General features: G+C 41.7%; 1 protein-coding gene across 3 annotated transcripts in view; it reads right to left on the bottom strand.

Annotated features, from left to right (window-relative positions):
- The window catches only part of ZC3H12C (zinc finger CCCH-type containing 12C), a 45,340-nt gene extending 26,584 nt beyond the window's left edge, over positions 1-18,756 (bottom strand). Inside the window, exon 1 of one of the 3 annotated variants that reach the window (XM_063394609.1) lies at positions 18,622-18,756. The gene's annotated coding sequence lies outside the window, so the exon portion shown is untranslated. Of the gene's footprint in view, positions 1-17,808; positions 18,150-18,621 lie in introns of those variants that run through there. The other 2 variants (XM_063394608.1, XM_063394610.1) reach the window with 2 other exon arrangements.
- Between the last annotated feature and the right edge of the window lie 319 nt (positions 18,757-19,075).

The following is a 19,075-nucleotide window of genomic DNA, read 5'->3' as shown; positions in this document are numbered from 1 at the left end:
GGACCAATTGTACTGCAAGGTTACCATGAAAAAGAAGAATTTAAATTAAGGAAAGACTATGAAACAAAGAGTTCTTTCACACTTCCATCTTGTAAGGCAGAATATTAAGCAAGATATAGAGACAAAGGACTTCACTTGAATTTAAAATTTCTGTCAGCAAATACATTAACCCTCCCATCTCCCTACAGGTGAGCACTTAAGATTGACACAGTATTTTTAAAATACAGTGTAGTTCCCTCTTCTTGTGATGAAGATTTGAGAATGTGCACCAGAGAAATTCATCCAGGCTTCAAATTAAAGAGAATCCAACAAATAATCCAATCTGTGGTTCAGTAAAAGTAGATTCTATAAGCAAGGAGTGCCAAGAAGACATCACCATTGTGGTAGAGCGTTCTGGTTAGGGGGCACAAAATCTTACTTTACCTAAACATTTTTAGGTAACATAAATAAATCTTATCTATCATCAGTACTTTCATGTCCAACACCTTAATGCCAGCAAGACTGATAGAGAAGAAAACAAAGTTTTATTTAGATCTTATCTTGCTAGATGGCAGTAGGGCTGTAACTCTCAGGCAGTGTATTAATGAATATTGCCTTCTCTTAATGCAAAGCTTTAGGATTTCCAGCAATCCACAGATTAAACACAAGAATTTAGGGAATGGACCTTTTCACATGGTGATTTATTAACTAAGATAATACACTTGATAGCACAGAGGTAGCAACAAATCACAATATTCCAGTAAAAAGATACAGTTAAAAAACCAACACTGTGGCCTTCACAGAACTGACATACACACACACACAAAAAAATTAAAACAGATCACAAACAAGCAGCCCCTATTGGAAGCCAGGCTGCTTAGCAACCAGCCTCTAGTTGCTAGGATGCGCTCCTTTAACATACCATCATGAATACTAGCACAGCCAAAGAATAATTTGGTATGAACAAAAGCCCATGAAAGAGAGCGGGACTTAAGTGCGTCTGGTTTCCCCTCGGAGAACAATGCAGCTGCCAAACCAATCTGGAAGCCCCGACATCATTGTTCCACCAACCCCACAATCTGCTCTGACTCGAGGAAGTCTAGTTAATGGGCAATACTTTTAAGCTGGACTGAAAAGTTGAGCTGGCTCATGTACCACTGCTGCAGAATACAGGGAGATAATGGGTCACTGCCTAAATCCGTGTACTGTGAAATGTCATTTTAGTATTGAACTAAAAGTGAAGGAAGGGTGTTTTTGGAAGAGGGGGAAGAAGAGTATGTATATTAACAGCAACAAATACCAAAAGCTTGAAGTGCACAGATTAGAAACAGGATTTTTTTTAGTGTTAGTTAAAATAATACTTAAGTCACTCTCTAATCACCTCTTTCTTGAAGTTTAAGTGCATTACTGCAACTACAATCATAACACCCTCCAGTGGGATTCAAAGAAGTCACTAGCATATGAATGTGTCTGAAGAAAAGGCATTATATGAAACGTATTTTAGATGATTTGCACATCAAATGCATATGAAAAATGACCATAGCCTGAGCTTGGTCCATTGTTAGGAATATATACATAATCAGCCTCACATCTATCTGCTTTAATTCTCCTGTCAATCTGCATCGTGCTCCAATATATAATTGCTTGTTTTACAAAGAACTCTACTGTTTTTCTATTGAAAGCATCAGTATTTAAAGAATACTATTTAAAGAACTTAATAGTGAAATCAGCAGCTTTAACATCTCCTACAGATAATATATAGTCATTATACTGTTGCTTTAAAAGGGTAGATAAAATTGTATTTGTACAGTAAATCCAAAGCTAAATATTTCTGAAATAGTTTTGCATAAGCAGTACACTATTCCTGGAATTTGGCCTAAACCCTGCATGCAAACTGCCTTTATTTTCAGACAAATTTTTACAATGCCTGGGAACTTTGTATATTGTACTCATAGTCAGTAGCATGTCTTAGAAACATTACACTTTGGAGCTCTCATCATGATGTCCTTTATGAGATTCATTGACTAGAACCATGAAAATCAGATGTCACTGTTGAATGCTGCTGATTATTTTGTCTTGGTTTGGTTAGTGACGAGCAACATGCCAGGCAGCCAATTTGAATGAATTTGTATTCCAAATAAAAACTAGTGTACCTACATAGAGGACAGTGAAGCTCATGAAAACCAGAAAAGGTCACATTTATCTAAGGAGCATCATCAGCTAAGAAATCCTTTATTTACAAGGAGCTTTTATCACACCCATATGGTTTTAAAGTATGCTGACTGATACAATGCAATACAGCTAAGAAAAGCTTCTACTGTGAATTCTGACTCAAATGAGAGATAAACAAATAAAAATAACTCAAGAAATTCCAGTCATGAAAGTCTTCACCTTTTGGTTATACTCACCACAGCTCAGTAAAAGAATCTGTATTTACGAAAAAGTTAATAAAATGGGTAACTCCCAATTTAGATATACCTATAAAACCTAATTTTAAGCTGTAGCCTGTTTGAAACTACAGTATCTCACACTGTGTTCACTGTTGAAGGCTTAAAGTACTGTACATACATTTATCAAGCATAAATATAATAATCCACATGAGCACTTCATTGTAGAAGTATAATCTTTTACCATTTCTTAGGAGTTGCCACTATTTTCCACTAACTATTAACAACAAGCAGCCCATTGGTTCACCTCCACACAAAACAGAAATATTTTTCAAAGGGATGTGGGCAAGTAGATCACCTAATCTTTTACTGTGTATTCAGAATATTTTCCACTTACAGTTGAGCACAAAAGAAGTAATTTAATGCAAATTTAGTTCACAGATGAAAATAACAGAGTAAAGTAGTGTCGTGTGGCAGAGTATAACAGAAAATGCTTATTCTCAAAAGACCATCAACAAGTTTCTGAAGATACTCTCTACAAGGAAATAGCTCAACATGTTTTCACACAGGTAGACTTTTTCTAAGTCTTCAAAACACAAAATGGAAAATACTGAAATAATTTTGTTGAAACACTCACTGCTTGTCACAAACAGAAGTGAAGAGTTGATCAGAAAAAAAAAGAACGTACCCCTTATCCAAATGATAAAGATACTGCAACAATGCAAATAAAATAATGAATATGTAATAAATACCTACTGCTGTAGTTTCTATGTATTTAATTACCATTGTATTTGAGCGAGTGCTGTTGTCTGCATCATTCTATCCAACAAAGGAGGGATGTCCCATTGAACAGATTGGTTAATGCTCTGGGGCAACAGATGTCTACTGGAACTGCAGGAGACCAGCAACTGGTGGCCTGCCCATCTTCTGAAAACTTTCAATAGACTCATGCATATGTTCACACAATAGGGCATGTGGTAGAAATGCAAACCTCTTTTTAACCCTTTTATATGCTCTCTTTCCCTCTCAACTGATATATGAAGGTCTTTGTTTTAGACTTTTTTTTTTTTTTTTACGGGATCCTTGGAACACAGGCTCGTGGAGTACACAGTGTTTGTTCTTCAGCCTAACATCTGAACTCAAAACATAAAACCAAACAGATTAGAAATTTTATAAAAACAACTGGGCTAGATCTGACACACTGATAACTGGCTTTCAAAAACCTTTGACTGTAACACATTCCTATCTGAGAGCACCCTAATGCTCAATCTTACACTACAGTATCTTCAGATAGCCCATAATGGAGCTCCTCCTGTTTCCACAAACACGGTAAATTTCACCCATGGTGTGGTATAATGGAAAAGGTGTTTAATTTTGTTTTTCTTTAAGAGCTTTTTTTAATAGTCACAATTTAAGTAACAGCTTATTTGCAAAAAAAGGGTAAATACCTGTAAAAGTTGAAACCTCTCCTTTTCCCCCAGTGGGCTAGAGAATTCATTCTGTTGATGGCTACTGCCTACCATTTCCAAATTCTGGGCAAGGCACCACTACTGATGCTTTCAAAACTTCCTTAATAGAACACACTGTGTGAGATCAATGCTCTTTAATATACTCAATCTTAGCACATAATTGTTTTTCCTTCCCCTTTTCCAAGAGACACCCAACGTGTGCAAATCTCAGCTGCCACGCAGGCTAGCTCGTTGTCCAAACGCAAACTGGTAAGGCTGCGACACCACAAAGGTGAACCATCCCGCTTGTGCAGAGAGAAGCCCCGATACTTACGTTGGCTGGAAAACACACAGACATTGGTTTCTCGTAGCTGTTCCAGAAGAAACTCCTTAACACGATTTCAGCTGCAGACTTCAGGCAAGCAAGCAGAACAATGAATGGACGAACAGATGGACCCGCGATGTCTTTGCTTAACCTACTACTGAGCGGCCGCGGAGCCAATCACGGGCCGCAGAGCTCACAATTAGTTGGCTGGGCAGATGCAAGGCAACCTCCCCACCCTGCATCAGGTTCGGAGGTTTCTAAGATAAGCAAGTTGATGTCATTCTCAGGGTCTGCCCCGGGCAGCATGTGTATTAACGAGGGGTGTGCAGCAACAATGGGCCATACAAAAGAGACTAGCAGGCAGCTGCTGTATGAGAGCCAGAGTCATTAGGGAGCAGGCTGCCAACAAGAAACACCTGGCTTGGGCAGACTTCAGCTTCTCCTCATTGTTTCTAATTCATGAAACAAAGAAAAGAATTATTTTTAAGTACTAAAAATTGTGAGTTTCTATTAAAATATATCAGTTTGAAGGAATATAACCCCTTCTATTATGGAAACAAAAAGTTCTTTGTCAGGAAAAATATTAAAGAAAAATAAATCTATCAGGAGCTATTGTAGTCCCCTTTTCTTGTTAGCAAAATTAATCATAGGGGTATAAAGCACAAGGAGGTATGAAAGGAGCCCACACTAAACACTGAAATGTATTCAGAAACTGCTTTCTGAATTTTCTGACACTTTTCTACGTTAGTCAACAATTGCAACAAACTTCCATTTACACACAACTCTAGGAGTACTTGTGGGGAATTACAGTGTAGGGGGTGAAAGCGTTTAAACTAAAACCACATAAAAATTAATATATGGAATAATGGATATTTTTAAGCAGTTGAAACATTAGAGCACTTGATAGAAAGGAACTACAAACCACTCTTTTGTTCTGGAGTCCCTTATATTTGTTTGCAACAGAACTTCTTTCCTCTTTTATTTTTTCACAGATCTGTTCTAGATGCCAAGATCTTTCCACCTCTTCTCGATGATAGAACATTTGAACAGAAGTCTGGAGCTAGGGTATAAGCAACTCTTTGTTGTTTTTATCTTCAATTGAAGTATTCCACATAGAAATACAAACTCCAGTCCGCATCTCCCCTCACTGCCCAACATTTCCATTGGCCAACATAGACGTTTAGCAACATAATCATGGCAAGGTTTGGTGCTCAATAAAAAAAGGTGGTGCACTGTGGATTTTCAAATAAGAATTTGCCACTGCTGATAACTTCAACTGAAGACAGGTCAAGACACAGGCGGAAGAGATTCGACATTTGCAAATGTTCATCTGAATGACTACTAGAAAAGCGTATTTACTGAACTTCAGCATCATTACATGAGTAAAAGCAATAATGAGAACCACAGAGGCAGCTGTCCTCTTCTGCTTACGAGGACAGGCGAACTGCTGGGAAATATCTACTGTGATTTAACAGAAGAAAAGAATGAGAATGGGTTTGTTAGAACTGTTTTGAGTAACTTTCCAAGCTTTATATGGATATTAATGCAATTCAACATAGTAAATGAAATTACATACTGTCATGCTATTAAACTGATGCACTTATCAGGTGTTCAGATATTAAACTTCAAAGAAGAAACTCCAACTATAGTTTCTCTGCACTATCCATTAAACACTCCTAAAAAACAACTACTAACACCACAATTTTGGAGCTTTTAAGTTGGAGGCAGGAGGAGACTCCACACTAATTTCTGCCACTGTGAACACAAGGACTGAGAGAAAGCTACCCACGAGCTCAGTGGGACGCCTGATCCCCAGCACTGGATTAAGCCTCTTTGCAAACAGCGAATAAAAGCAGTGATCTGAAAAAGCTAATCAGTCCCTGCTGTGGTATTTAGACTACCTCAGTTGCCGGTATTGGATAACGTTAAGCATATTAAAACTTCTGTAGGCAAAACTGGAAGCCAGTCCACTTCACCTATGTCCAAGAACTGCACTTAAATGCAAGCAGGATCACTTGGCTAGTCATTTGTTATCTCCCTGATTAGAGCCAGGCATTTCTTTTGCAATACAGAGATGCTTGCTTTGCAGAGACACATATGATACCTTTTATATACATCTACAACAGAGAAGTCTGTGTCAGAGAAGTGCTGTACTTAGGGCTCTACAAGCACAACTAGTGCGAGTTTATTACCTGGCTTACAAAACTGCCTTAAAACTAATGCTGTAAGAAGTTCACTTGCAAAACCTGCTCCCTCTACATCTTCCACAGTAACAGTAAGAATACTGCCCTGTTCAGTGTACCTCCCAACTCTCCACATACCAAGTGCATCTCTTCAGGGAACCAGGGATAAACTTTAGTTGCAGATTAAAGTTCATGCAAACACCATGCTGCAGCACTATGACCAAAATTTACATTATATTGTTCAATTTACAGAAAATATTCTATCAGGCTATAGCTGTGTGAATTAAGAAGACATTTTCTGATTCTGTCTTGTGCACAACATCAGTTACTTAAACCAGCTGCCTCTTCTGGAAGCATCTTCTCAGCTCTTCCCTAAAAGAAGTTGAAGGTTGCTAAGGTTTACAAGGTGTCAGATCATCCTATTAAATCATGCTTGTGATGACACAAAAGCATTCATATTAAGGTTTATCAAGTACATGAGGCTTCCTTGTAGGAATGATGAGCTCACCAAAGATACCTTATTATGACAAAGTGGGGCTCTGCCATCAATGTCTGTGAAAGGCTGTAAGAGCATCACCAGAAAGTACAAAGCACAAGGTACACAGCACAAAATGACAAAGCAAGTTCTATTTCTTGTGCTAAAACCTCCAAATCCAATAATACGTTCAACAGCTTCCTACTGCAATACACAAAATACAAAGAGGTAGTAAATTAAATCCAGACACAGCAAATGTAACAGCTCCTTCAAATTTCTGGTCTTGCAAGATGAGTAAGCTATAAAAACCTGTATTTGTGGCTGCTAGGTATGGGACATTCTGTACAGTGCTTGTTAGGTCCTTAGTGCCACTTGATTGAACAGCAGGCCAGCACAAAATCCTGAATTGCCTGGAGGTGAAGGGCTTGGAGACTCCACAGTGGATGGAGATTTCAGGATGGCACACTGGAAGGGGATGGGATGCTGCAGAGAGACACAGACCAGGGTGCTCTTGGTTTGGGCAATGAGTGGGAAGGAGAGCATCCCCTTTATCCTCCCCACCCCCTCTGGTTCAATAGGGGGGAGAGCTGGAGCAGCTGGGAAATTCAGACAGCAGAGGCTGGTATTAGGGAAGCACTATTATAAGGCAGAAAAAAAACCCCTAAAAAAAAACCCCAAAAGCTGCTAGTTCCAGCCAAATCTTGTTGTTTCAAACAAACTGAAAACAAAGCCTTACTTAAAAAGAAATTATTTTATGCATACATGCAAAGTGGTCATTCTGTAACTCCAATGGTATTATTGCAGCAATTAAAAAGACCATTTTTTCCCATTAATGTGTTTAATTACCTTTTATTTTAGAACTTTGTGCTTAGCCTCTTGTAATAAATGATGCCTTTGCAAGAACACACTGCACAAGTTAAATCAACCACATACCACTGCATTTATGAAATAGAAATTAAAGTTATAGGCTACAGACAAAACTTAGCCCCCCAAAAGAGTAGAAAACCTACGTTTATTGTTGGACTTGGGAGCTGCCAGGGAGATGCTTATCTTTAAAATTACAAGGTGGCAATATACAAAAAAAATTTTTTTGCAAGTTATATGAAGAGATTGACTATCTTAAGTAGAACACTTGAAAGAAGTTCACCTAATTTTGAGGAGTGGTAAGTGGTGCTCTAGACTAGATCTACTCACAGACAAAACCAGACAAAAAACCACCACTCTATAGCCATACAAAGGAGTGAATTAAATAACTTGTAAAGAGTGCCTAGAATTTAGAAAAAGAACTGATATTATGATAAAGGTGAGTAATATTTTGCCTAGAGAATAACTAACCTTTCAAAACCACCATATTTTAAAATAAGGTTCAACTGTATTTTCAAACGCTCAGTAGAAAAATATGCACTTTCAAATGCATTAAAACAAAGTGGTGAAGAATCCTTTCACTCTTTAAAAAACGACTCATCTCTCTCTAATTATCCTTAAAATTAAAAAAAGCAGAGATGCATTTTCCAGCAGGGTGTCATCTTAAAAAAAGGTCAGAATGTCTACTGTTTCTGGTATAATCCCATTAAATCATCAGTACCTTGACTGAATACAAGACTGGAGCAAACCAGTGCAACATTTATCAGGATGTCCTCTGAGATTTTGAAAAGAAGCGGAAAAACCAAAGTTTTATCATAAATACTGATTATTTTTTTGCCAACCATGGCTAGAACAGATCCAGTCTTTGCTTTTCTGTTGGTAGACAAAGGCAATGACCATGAGCTGTTCATCACAACATGACAAGGCACCCGCCCGCAGCTGCACACTCTGCCTGCATTAGGAGCCCAATGGGTTTGAGCCACACCAGTCAACTACACAGAAAGCATAAAGCAGCATCCTGTGTCACCAAAAAACACTGGAGTCACCCCTCATTATCACACTGAGACGTAGCACCTGAAACAAAACACATTTTCTGAAGCAGATTTTAATTTTAAAAGTAAATATTTTTGATCATGTGACAAAAAACCAACTCTGCTTTGTTTGCCTAAAGGATGATGAAAAAGTCATTGCCTCAGTCCTGTAACTTACAGATATTCATTGCAGGCATGGATTCCTAAGCTGTGCTCCTTTCACAGCATCACAGAATCGCTGAAGCTGGAACAGACCTCTGCAGGACATCAGGTCCAATTCTCCAGCTCCAGCAGGGCCACAAAGAACCAGCTGCTGGGCCCTATCCAGACAGCATCTGAACATCTCCAAGAATGGACACTTCCCAACCTGCTTGGGTAGCTGCCAGTGCCTGATCATCTTCACAGTAAAAGTGCATTTCCTAATGTTCAGAAGGAATAGTCAGTGCCCACTGCTTCTGGTCCTGTCCATGGGCACCACTGAATGGATGCTGCCTCTGCCTGCTTTGCACACACCCTTCAGGTATTTATGTGCATTGATAAGAAACCCACAAGCCTTCTCTTCTCCAGGCAGAACAGTCCCCGCTCTCTCAGCCTTCCCTCCTTGAGGAGATGCTCCAGTCCCTTCATCATCTGTCTGGCCTTTGATTAGACTCACTCCAGTAACTCCCTGTCTCTCTTCTACTGGAGGGCTCAGATTTATCTCACCAGTGCCAAGCAGAGGGGAGGGATCACCTCCCTTGCCCTGCTACACCACCCCTCCTAACACAACCAGGCTACTGCTGGCTGCCTCCAGCACAACGATGTACAGCAGGCTCAAGGATTTCCCCCTCTTCAGGCAGATGCTACAACTCAAATGTGGTTAAACCACAGCACAAACATACAAACCAGTGTAACCACACAGGCACACCAGGGTATGCACACAGATGGACAGTCACAGAAGTCTTGTTTCTGAGGGCAGTAAGTCACATGGCCAGAAATTCCTGGGGAGTTTTGGGAAGACCCAAAGCTCTACTGGGAAGTATTCAGAGGTTTACAGGCCAGAAAGCACTGAAACCCCCTTCTAGACACTAGTTGCTGTTGGGCAACTGCTGTCATCAACACCATCTCATAAACTTCAAGTGTGAAATGCACTGTCCATTTCTGCAACAAATGGGGGAACGGTGCTTACTTTAAGGTTGTAACTGTTTAATTTATTTCTTAATTTTACTATTTATGAATTGAAGCAGACACTGAGATACAAAGCATTCTAGGGGAAAAAAAATTTCCCCCAATACATGCATGTTAGATTTGATCTCCTCCCACTTCCAGAAGAGGTCATGTTGTCTGGATTCTTTCTGAGCATGAAAATTTGAACTAATTAACTTTCCCTGTGACAATACTGGGCGGCCAGACAATGCCTACAACTGTACAAAGTGTATACCATCATGCTTAGCAAAGTACTTTTATTCAAATGTGTTCTGTCAGAAGAAAATCCTCTAACAAAACTAACACGGTTATGTGAAAAAAAAAGTATTCTCTTCATTTAAATACACTTAGCTAGTCAACTTAATATCTTTTATCTGTGCCAGAGACTATTGTTAAGAGTTTGAAAGGTTTGTCAGAGGAAAATAGGCTTCTCAAACTTTCTAGAGACATGGCCAGGTTGTGTTTCAGGCCATGTTGCTGGCAATAGAGCCCCATAATCTCCAGGGTTCCTGGACACAGTTCAAGGTGTTGGTTGGACTCTCTGTCGCCCTAAATGGCTTCACAGTGTTATGCTTATTTGAGACACAATTCCTGTGCCTGTACCACACGGCTGCAGTTGTCTTTTTGGCCTAGAGCCTTCTGTGAGAGAGCTGCCAGCAGCGGATTTTCTGCACGACTTTCAGCCTTACCATTTACTCTCTACTGGGATGAAAGAGTCAGAGAATGTGTTAAAGTTCAATTTTTAACCCAGATTTAAAAGTAAGCTAAGAATCAGGGAAGAGAGAGATGATCATGTGGTTTGTCAAGACACATTTAGTAGGTAACTGTTTCTTACTTTCTGAGGAAGCTTTTAATACATACAACAATTGGCAACAATAGCCAGATCTTACACAAAGTGGGTTACTGTAGCTGCAAATCAAAGTTCCAAATGAACTTGGATTCTTGGAATGAAAGAAAATAGCTGCACAGAGGTCTATCTTACTACTTGTCATTAAAGTATAGCTTTTCTTCAGATTTACTGTATTCCTGAAGTCAGGAAAGACCATCAGAAAGTCTCCACACTGAGCTACAAACAGGCTTTGAAATCCTAGTACTTTGCACATTAATAAAACAGCTTGCTCATGTTTAATAACCTGATACATCAGAAAGAGACAAACCATGTTAGCAATTCACATAATTCTTCCAGCTATTTGCAGTCTCATAGTCATTCTGAGCTCAGAAGTCTGCAGCTTTTAAAGTAGTAATTAATTTTGCTGACCAAATTTTCTTGTATTTAGTTGAAAAGCCAGCTAGATTTTAGACCTGTGAATTCATGCACACATTTCTTTAATAAGGCTAACATTTTGAGCCCTTTTGAGCCCCCAGTGCTCATACTTTGCTCTTCAGAGTCCTTGTCATGAAGTTAGACCTGATGAAGACATGCAAATGGGAATACTTCATTCAGAACTGGTGATGCTATTAACATTTGGTATTACATAATTTAGTTTAAAATGAATCTCTGGAGGTCAACCAGTCCAACAACCCCATACTTACTACAGGGTCAGCTACAGTAGGTTGCTCTGTGTCTTTTTCAAGTCCATTTTTGAGCATTTCCACGGCTAGAGACTCCACAACTTCCCCAAACACCTGTCCCAGTGTGTAAGTATTCTCATGGTGACATTTTTCTTCATCTTCAGCCAGAATTTCTCACTACACCCTGCCAACTGCTGCCTCTTGTCCTTTTGCTACATGCCTCCTAACAGAGTACTTTGTCTTCTCCAGACAAATTACAGAGCTGAAGACAGCTGTAAGATCCTCCTTTGTCTTTTCTTAAATCAGGCCGAACAGACTCAGCTCTCCCACTGTCTCTCCTGTTACACAATGTACTCCAGTCCTCTCACCAACCTGGTAGCCATCCACCAGACTGCTCCCTGTAAGGCAGTGCCTTCTCCTGTCCTATAGAGACCAAAACTGAACTCAGTGCTCCAAATACAATCTCACTAGTGCCAAAAGGAGGTAAATTCAACCTTAAGATTATGATGCTTATTTCACACTAATGAGTTTACCTATCTGAGGTCTCTCCTGCAACATATGTATATATCAAAAGGAAACTGATTTGTAACATACTCATGTCCAAAATTTATCAAGGCATTCCATGTGAATCATAGAGTCCTGCCACAGCCTTATAAAACTTTGGAGCAGCCAGTTTTATGAACAAATCAGATGGCAGACTGTCACTAAATACTGAACAAAATGTTAGGGAGAGACCACGCACTGTACCACCACCATTAAAACTTATCAAAGAACAATGATTATCACTCCTGATAAAAGCCGGCTGCATAATTTCCCAATGCAAATGCACACTAAATCTCCGTGAGATCTGTAGTTTAACTTCTCCTAAATTATCAGGCAAGGGTGATCTACCAAGTTTCACTTATAAGCAATGCTCAATTCAGAGAAGATGGCAAAGAGTTCACACAGAAGTCATGACTTTGAATGAATCCTGGCAGCAAGGTCAAGCTCCAGGAAGTGGGCACTACCTAAACACATTCAGCCACACAGCCTTTTGTTGGAACCAGATGAAAGTCCCATCATTGTACGCATGATACCAGATGTTATTTTCTTCCACAGAACAGCGACAGTAAAAAGCTATGAAAAGACAAGTGAACAAGTGGGTGGGGAAACAGCAGCTGAAGCAGAAACCTCTGATTTTCATCTTACACCAGAACGCAACAACTTCAAGAAATCCAGACTGTAATCCCAACAGTGACAGTTCCAGAAACTCTCATGAGTCCAATTCACAGCTCAGCAAGGATAGCAAAAGCCTAGTTGGCAGCCCAGCAAAAATGGCAGTACAAACCCCAGAAGTAGCTGCTAAAGGGACTTGTGAACTCAGGTGAACAGCCCTGGACACTTGGACATCACAGTCCTCCCCTAGCCAAAACAATTTCCAGAGGTGTATCTGGCATTTCAAATAGCATGTATTGGAATTATTGCTGAAGGAAAAATCATCTGAGGTTTCCAAATTAGTTGAATGTTTTAAGCTTGAAAAGCCTTAGGGGATATTGCTGCAAGCTATGGGGCTCTAAGGCTCTCCACTAAGATGAAGTTGAGATCTCCATGAAAGTGTTTATGGCACTTCTTATAAGAAAAATGTCTCTCATCAAGAATGAGGCCATGCATTGAATCTGGAAAGATCAGATAACTCAGCAATTCAAATATTAGCTTTACAGATGACAAAGGATTGGAGAGACCTGTTGAGAGTCAAGGCACCAACTATAATGGTAATTATGAGAGCAGAGAGATGAAGAATGAGATACCAGCTACTTATGTGAACAGTTTAAAGAACAAAAGTAGACTAGGAAAGTAGCTTCTGCTAAAGGAAGTCTGTCCTCTTTCCAGACAATCTCTGCCAAACCACCAAATTTCATTAATCCTAAGGTCTAAGTCACAGTAACACTGAAATTTTCAGTTCTTCACAAAACTTCAAAGCTTCATGGGACTGATTCATTGATTTCACAACTTAGCACATTACTTTTTACAGCTCATAGGGGAGCAAGGCTCACACAAATGGTCATTTAGAAATTACCATGTGAGTTTCTGTCAAGCAGTAAAGGGCTCAAGGATTTTACTCCTTAAGATCCTCTCCAGATTCTGAGTTTTACCTTCTCACAGCAAGCAAAATGCTTTTCAGGTACTTGCAATAACCTGTGTCACATTTACTGAACACCTCCAGCTTCACTGATTCTCCAGTCTTCGGCACTCCTCTGCAACTTTCAACCACCTCCCAAGACATTCCTTTCATACCAAAAGAAATTACTCTATTTCTTCCATTGGGAGGATTAATAACATCCATTAAACTTTTCTGCACTCCCAACCACTGAATGTCTTGCCCCTCCCTCCTCTCTACCCACTCTTTTCTCAAAATACCAACTTCTCATGAAGTAAAATCCCTCCTCCTGAATAAAGCTTTAGTTTCCTCATTATCCACCCTGAAGAAAACTGTAATTTTAAGAAAGAATACATTTTAAATACTTTGTATAATACTGCAGAAATTTTATGCAAAAGAACATCTTTATCCTGAAAAAATTTAGAATCAAATCACTTTAGTCTAAAACAGAGGTATTGGGAGCTACATTTATCAGCACATAGAAGGCTTCCACATTTAAAGGACAGCAGCACCTGGGATGGTCTAGCATTCTACTCTGTATCCATCTACCCGTACACGCACATGTACGTATAAATATATAAATAGACACCCACTCTCCCAGGGAAGAGGATGACGTATGTCAAATTTTAAAGTGTTACACTGGTATCATAAATCAAGCTTGGCTTTTATAACCTTAAAATGGTCAAGCCATCAGGAGAGGTAGTCTGGTGCACGCTGTGACGAAAGCCCGGAAGAATGATGAATCTCAGAGTTGCAGAAGATGACCTATGTTACTCCCCAGGGGAAACTTTGAAAATGTCTCATCTGGACCTTTTGAGCCAGGAGAGCAGAGGTGCAAGCCTTAAAATTGAGGTGTGCTCTCAAAGCATTCTCATTCTGCAGCTATGACTCAAGAATGAATGGAGCCTGAGTTTACCAAAGCGCTAAAATAATTCCTTAATGGGTAGTAGAACATCCTAGCAGAATGTGAAAGTCAGAGCCAAATGTCAAGCCCAGCACTTTGTGCTAAGCAAAATGCAATTTGGATTTTTGGTAGGGTAAGCTAAGGTTTTTACATAAGACGTGATCTAACATGAAGTAATCAATCCTGATAGGTAAAAGAGAAATGCCTGGTTCACCTAAGCAGAAAGCCCCAAGGTTATGAAAAATCTCCATCAATTTCTACTCACCACTAAACAACTTGGTAAGGAACATGCGTTTTGACAGAGCCTCAAGCTGTTACACAAAAACATTTAAAGATGAAGAGCTTTTCAATGAAAAATCTCCTCTAGCTCTGGAGATCTGCCTATTCCACAAGACATACAGAGGAAAAAATACAGACAGTGAGAAAAAAAATTTAAAAAAAAAAGGAAGAAAAAAGAGTGGGGGAGAGGAGAGGGAAGAGGGAGTGAAATGCCTCATAAGTCTACCAGGAATACAATTATGAACAGATTACAATTGATTTTCTATCTATTTTCTAACTGAAAATAACTACAGTTTGAGGCCAGGAAGTAAGAAAAATGAGTCTGATTCTTATTACACCATCTCACCTCTGCTTTTTTTATAGTCTACTTTTAACATATAATTTAGCAATTAAAATGAAATATGAATTCTTTCAAGCATAAAAATATGGGCTTGTTCAATTAATGGGTTTCTTGATTCAAACATATGGTGGAAGTAGTACATTTATTGTAAATATTTAGCAAGCTTGGAGACATGAGACATTTTACACACAACTATACATGATAAGAGACATAAAACATCTATAACTCTATAACTTCAGTCCAAGGACAGAAACACTTCAGTCTCTTCATACAAACAACTCACTGCAGTCTTTGTACAACATCTGTTTCTTACAGTAGCTCAAGCACAGTTTTCAGTACCCCAAGTCAAAAAACAAAGTGTAATCACCTCAATCATCAGTAAGGCCACTGGCCAGCTCCCATGGCAACAAACACTCTGGAAATGACTGAATGAGGAAATATCTCTTGAATAACTTAGGAAAACTCTTATCTATAACTACCTAGTTACATGTGGAACATTGCTTCAGAGAACAGCAAAGCAGCAGAATAATATTTACAGAAGAGGAAAAGCAGAAGTTTTACATCACACACTTTCTACCCTTCCTCCTAGTTACTATAAACCTCTCTCTCCCTTTTTTATTACTGTCCCTCCTCTGAAGCATTTCAATTTTTAATAATTATTTAAAATGCAGATTATGAAGAGATTGATCATTGGAGCTGAGGCTAGCAAAATCCAGGTTATGATCTGTTTTAATTAAAAAATAAAGGACAACTAGGGGGGAAAAAACCCCAGACTCTTCAGTTCTCAAGGGCAGGGTTTTTTTTAATAACTGGTTTAAGGTAGAAGTTAGGGAGATGATGCAGAAAATACCAAGATTTTATGACTCCTCAATGAAAGAAGTCAAACTAAATCAGACATCTCTTTTCTACCAAATAGAGTTGCTTAGCTGTAAGCCATTTCTGAGGACAACAAAAACCGACCTGAGCCAAACAAATTCCTCATTTTACTTCACACTGACTTTGAACTGCTTTTTCTCCAGCTTGCTTAAAGAGTACTTTCAACTGAATGCACATGTATATGACCTCACAAGATGAAATTTTGTAAAGTTTTTGACTTGCCTATGTAAAACTGAACAGTAAACATATAGTCAATAGGTTTCATCAAATATCTAACTGCATCTCCAACCTTTTCAAATCTCACCAGCTGCAAGCCTAGTTTTCTTCAAAAGTACCAACAGCTCTGGAACACCAACAATGTTTTTAAAGGCTGGCACAAGCCAGAGAAGCAGGCAGTGAAATCACTGCAGCAGGGTGTTGCTCAGCCCAGCAGTCAGCATGAAATGCACAATCTGCACAGATGAGTCAAGTCTGGATAATCCCTTCATGCTCTGTCAGGTTGAGAATATGGGGTTTGTTTTTAAATTGCATACCTTCAATACACTCCACTTGTCTGCATTCACATTTTAAGACAGTATTTTTAATGCGTGTCTTGATTTCCAGATGTGTAAAAATACTGCTAGTGGAGTTCTGTCTATCAGGATCTCATAAATAATAACTGTCTTTTTAAAAGGATTGCAAATGGTAATGGTAATTGCAGCTCCACTGGTTGACTGCTGCCCAGAAGTCTGGTGTAGTAATAAAGGTGTAATAACCATGTAAGATTTGTAGAGAGATGAAGAACTTCAAATTGGTTCAACTACATCCATTAGGAAAAAACAAAAAGAAAGTTTTTGAATTTTCAAGAGTAAGTGGTCTAATTAATAAAGAAAGAAGGGGGAGCAGGGAGAGAGAAAGCAGAAAAATTTTCCCCTAATTCCCTAAAATAGTTGCAAATGTGTTTTACACTGACATAACAAATTCTGTTTAAAATGCCAGCATGCTTGAGTTCAGATTCATTCATGACAGATCACACTCTGCTGAAGTATAGTATCACCCTGGAGCATTGCCAGTTAGAAAATTCAGTTCACTAAGATATATCTAATATAATCCTTGGAGAAGTCTTACTGTCAGCTCACTGGCCTGCCATATAGGCAAATGCTACATGGTAAGGAGACAGTGGAAGAGGAAGTACCCTGCCAGTTTGAAACCCCAGACATACTTGAATGGTTTATTTTCCTTCCAGATCAAAAGACTGTGCTACTGCTATCTTAAGTATGTTGTTAATTGCATAACCCTAAGAGCCGCAATTATGAGTGATGTCTCCGCTTTGCAAACACAGATCAGGAGGACAAGACACAGTAAACACGACATTTCAATACATCTGTTGTTCAAGAAATGTGGTCTGCCGTTCAGTGGGATGGATTTACTCAACCCATTTTTCGGCAACACCACCGCTTAAGGGCTATTTGGCCCTGCCAGACCGGAGCCCGGCACGGGAGTGAGCCCGGGCCAGCCCCGGCTGCAGAAGGTGCTGCACAAGCCCAGCCCGGCGGAGTTTCCTCCCCGGGGGCATTCTAAAATAGCGTCACCGCTCCACAAATACAACCCTGCCCGGCGCTACTCAGACATGCCTGCAGAATTACACCCCAAACACACAGGCGATTGAAAATTAATTTTTAGGAGAAATTACGACTTAGAAGCCACAGCCAGATCCGAGAATGGTGAAACCAACACTTATTACGGTTCGGTTAAACAGAGCAAGCCAAATTCTGAAGCCCGTCCTCTCACACAAAGCGGAGGGAATAAATCTACGCTTTCCTCACAGAATGATTAAAAACAAAACATCCGCAGAAACAACCCCAAAAGTTAGAAGCAGAGGAACGGCAGGGTAGGCAGAGTACCTGAAACAAGTTTTAAATCCCTTGTCAGGCTCCCGGTGGCGCGGTTCGCGTGTCCCCCGGGGCGGCCGCAGCTCCGGCACGGCCGCGGGCGGGGCGCGGCGCGGCGGGCGGGCCAGCCCGGCGCTGCCCGAGGGGCACGGTCGCCCCCGCCGCCTCGGCCCGCGGCTCCGGCCGGGGTCGGCAGCGAACAGCTCGGGGAAAACTTTCCGGAGGGACGGGGCCTGCCGCGGCGCGGGGCGACCCGGCCGGCCCCTCGGGGCAGAGGGCCGGGGCTCTCTCCTCCCTCGCCGGGAAGCGCCGCCGCGCCGCGGCCTCCGCCGCCCGGGCGACCTCCACCGGGCGACCTCGGGGAGGCGCCGGGGGCAGGGCCGGCGCGTGTGTCAACACGGGGCCGCGGCGCCGGCCCGGCCCCGGCGATGGGCGGCGCCGGGGCGGGAGCGCGGCGGCCGCGGCCCGGCGCTCCCCGGCCGCCATCGCCGGGGCCCGCCCGCGGCCACCGCGCTCCCGCGGCCTCGCACCTGCAGCCCGCCGCCGCGGCGGGCGGGAGCAGCTGCCGCAAGGGCCCCTTCACCTCGCCCGCCGCCCGCATCCCCGCGGGGACCCGCCGGGCCGCGCCTCGCCCCTCCCGCCGGACACGGCCGGGGGCACCCGGTGCCGGGGCGCCGCGAAACCCCGCGGGGGAAACGCCCGGCCCGGCCTCGGCAGCGGGTGGTGGGCACGCCGAGGGACACGGCTCGCCCCCCGCCATGGGTTCCCGCCGTGAATTCCCCAAGGTTGCCGCGGTGCCCCCCTCCCTGACCGCCGCTACGTTACCGGCTGGGGCCAGCGGGGAGGGCCTGGGTGGCGCGGCCTGGGCAGCTGGTCCTCCGGGCCGGCAAAGGTCCCGCCGCCATCGGAGAAAACCTCCGGGTGCTCACGGGCGCTCGCCGTGCAAGTGTCCCTGTGCCCCGCCGCCCCGGCTGTGCAGGTGGAGAGAGGGCGGTCGGAAAGCTTTCCGCGAGGATCACGAACTCCTTTGTGACAGAGTTGGTAGAGACCTTAATTTCCGTCCCGTGTTCTAATTACGAGGTTTCCTCCCACCCCGCAGTTACTTTTGTGCAGTTGAAGTAATCTACCTCTCACCATCCCACCCAGCCTTCTGTGCTTCTGCCGAGGCGGCTGAGCGCCAGGAGCTGCTTAGAAGATATGAATGAAAGTCTGGTGTTGTGATTACGGCTTGTAGCTGATGGAGCATATCGTATACAAGATAAGACATACAGCCATTGCT

Source organism: Prinia subflava, chromosome 3 (genome assembly GCF_021018805.1).
Source record: "Prinia subflava isolate CZ2003 ecotype Zambia chromosome 3, Cam_Psub_1.2, whole genome shotgun sequence".
Lineage (NCBI taxonomy): Eukaryota > Metazoa > Chordata > Aves > Passeriformes > Cisticolidae > Prinia > Prinia subflava.
Note: the sequence above shows the minus strand (reverse complement) of the source record. Positions and strands in the feature narration are given on the sequence as shown.